Below are 2,500 nucleotides of genomic sequence, written 5' to 3'. Positions count from 1 at the left end.
GTGGGTGCAGGGTTACCCCTCGGCGCGCCGCCCCGTGCTGTGCAGTGCCGGCCTTTGGCCGGGCGGGTGGAGGAACCCCCGCGGGGCCTTTGGGGTCGTTTCCCTCAGCCCAGGGCCAGGTACCTAGCGCCTGCACCTCCACGGAGCCGGGCGGAGGTTTAAAGACTCGGGCGGCCCGCGGCTCGTCCGGCAAGGGAAAGAGGGAGGCCGGTGGTGATCCGCGCTCCGGCGGGACGGCGGGGAAGAGGGAGCTCAGCGCGGGGCGCGGCGGCGCGCCCCCTCCGCCCCTCTCCACGGCGAGCCCACCGGAGGCGCGATCCGCCGCCGCGCTCCCAGCCGGTCCGACCCCCCTCTCCCCCACGCTGGGCCGAGTGCGGGACGGAGAGGGGTTTGTCCTGTCCCCCCTCTCCACGGCGTCGGTCTCGAGCGGAGGAGCCCTGTGCGGCGCGGGCGCGTGCGCGCTCGCTCCGGCCGGCCTCGCCCCGCGTTCGGAGCGGGCAGAGACGCGTGTCTCGGCCCCGGCGCCCGCCGCTCCCCGCGCGAGCGAGAGAGCGAGCGAGCGGTGGTGCGTCCCGCGGTCGCCTCCCTGCCGTGCGCGCGTGCGGTGGGTGCGTCCGGCGCGCGTCCGGCGCGCCTCGGCGCCCGTCCCCCTTCTCCCGGGTCCGCGCCGCCATTTCCCCTCGGCGTCGCGAGCCGCGTCCGTCTCGTCCGTCCCCGCCTTCGCCGCTCTCCCACCGCCTTTGCCCTCGGCCTTGCCGGCCGCGCCTGTCGTGCGAGCGGGAGGTCCGGCGTGGGGCGGTCCCGCAAGCCCGTCTCCGTGCTGAGGCGCGGGGAGCAAGCGCCGCTCCCAGATCCGTCCCCGTCCCGCCCCGCCGCCGGTCGCGAGTCTGCTGCGAACGCGCCGCCAGGGCGAGCGAGAGGAGGAGGCGGCCGGTGGTCGAGGACCGGGAGCGGAAGGCGAGAGGCGTCGGGGGGGCGCGCTTGGGCGCTTTTGCCTGGGCGGCTCCCGTGGGGCAGCTGTGGAGGGGTCCTTTGCCGAGGCGGGCCCGGGCGCGCAGCCGGGCGGTGGTCGGCAGCGGTCCGGCGCGTCGGGCGGGGCCTTTGCCGGGGCGGCACGTGCCGTCCCGCGCGTGCTGTCCCGCGGCTCCTCCTGTCGGGCCGAAGCCGAGCCGGGCGCCTGGCCCGTCCCCGAAGCGAGACAGGATCGTTTCCCCAGGTCGGGACCGAGGGCTCCCCGCCCTTCTCGTTCGGTCGCGCTATGTTTTTCTCTCCTCTCCTTCAATGGTGTGCTCGTTAGCGGTCTCGCAGAGGCGACGCTCGTCCGCCCCGTCCCCGCTCCGCGGTGGTCCCGGCGTCGGGGCGCTCCGCGCTGCGGTGCGGTGCGGAAAGCCGCCTTCCCTGGGTGGAAGGCGAGCGAAAAAGTCGAGGGCCTCCCCGCGCGCGCGGGGCGGTGCCGAAAGTAAGACAACTCTTAGCGGTGGATCACTCGGCTCGTGCGTCGATGAAGAACGCAGCTAGCTGCGAGAATTAATGTGAATTGCAGGAGACATTGATCATCGACACTTCGAACGCACTTGCGGCCCCGGGTTCCTCCTGGGGCTACGCCTGCCTGAGCATCGCTTGACGGTCAATCGCCGGGAGCCGCCATTGCGCGGCTTCCGCGCAGGCGCGGCTGGGGCGCCTCGCAGGCCCGCGCGCCTCCGACGACGAGGGCGGGGTCGTGCCGCGGGCCTTCGTCTTTCTAAGTGGAGACCCAGGTCGGGGGGCTCACTGGGCGAGCTCCCCGCGCTCCCGGAGCGCCCGCTCTTGCCGAGCCTCGTACCCGCGGGTCGGCCGGGCTCTTCCGGTCGGTCGCGCCGCGGGTCCGGTCCTGTTCGTTCGTTCGTTCGTTCGCTCGTCCGCGTCCGTTCGTTCGTTCGTCGGTCCGGCCCCCGGCCCGGAGGGAGGAGCGGTCGTTGCCCTCCCCGGCCCCGCGCACGGCTGCCTGCGGGTCGCGTCACCGGCGGCGGTGTCGTGCCGTGCTGCCGCGCGCGCGCGGTTCCGGGGCGCGCAGCCTCCCAGCCACTCCGGTCGTCGGTCCGTCCGCGAAAACAGTGAGCGAGCCCGGCGCTCGATCCCGCGGGTCCGTCTCCGGCCTTTGGTGCCGTGGCCCTCCGGCCGCGCGTCCTTCCTCGTGTCTGGGCGTCTCGTCCTCCGCGTGAGCCGGTGAGCTCGGGAGGGAGCGCGTCTCGGGGCTCCGCTCGGGGTGGAAACCCGTCGGGGCGGGGCCCTCCCCCCTCTGTATCGCGACCTCAGGTCAGACGTGGCGACCCGCTGAATTTAAGCATATTAGTCAGCGGAGGAAAAGAAACTAACGAGGATTCCCTCAGTAACGGCGAGTGAAGAGGGAAGAGCCCAGCGCCGAATCCCCGTCCCGCGGTGGGGCGCGGGAGGTGTGGCGTACGGAAGCCCCCATCCCCGGCGCCGCTGTCGGGGGGCCCAAGTCCTTGTGATCAAGGCC

The 2,500-nt window shown here is 73.9% G+C and overlaps 2 non-coding genes across 2 annotated transcripts in view; both read left to right on the top strand.

Annotated features, from left to right (window-relative positions):
• Positions 1–1,466: 1,466 nt before the first annotated feature.
• Positions 1,467–1,619, top strand: LOC146759173 (5.8S ribosomal RNA). Its single transcript, XR_014932510.1, has one exon. It is a non-coding gene; the product is annotated as a 5.8S ribosomal RNA (ribosomal RNA).
• A 667-nt stretch (positions 1,620–2,286) lies between these two features.
• LOC146759172 (28S ribosomal RNA) overlaps positions 2,287–2,500 on the top strand; it is a 4,214-nt gene continuing 4,000 nt past the window's right edge. Inside the window, exon 1 of the ribosomal RNA XR_014932506.1 lies at positions 2,287–2,500. This exon is cut by the window's right edge and continues 4,000 nt beyond it. This is a non-coding gene — a ribosomal RNA (28S ribosomal RNA).

This window comes from Coturnix japonica, chromosome 10, assembly GCF_054131305.1.
Source record: "Coturnix japonica strain WE chromosome 10, WE-NBRP24, whole genome shotgun sequence".
Lineage (NCBI taxonomy): Eukaryota > Metazoa > Chordata > Aves > Galliformes > Phasianidae > Coturnix > Coturnix japonica.
This window is presented reverse-complemented; position numbering and strand designations above follow the sequence as displayed.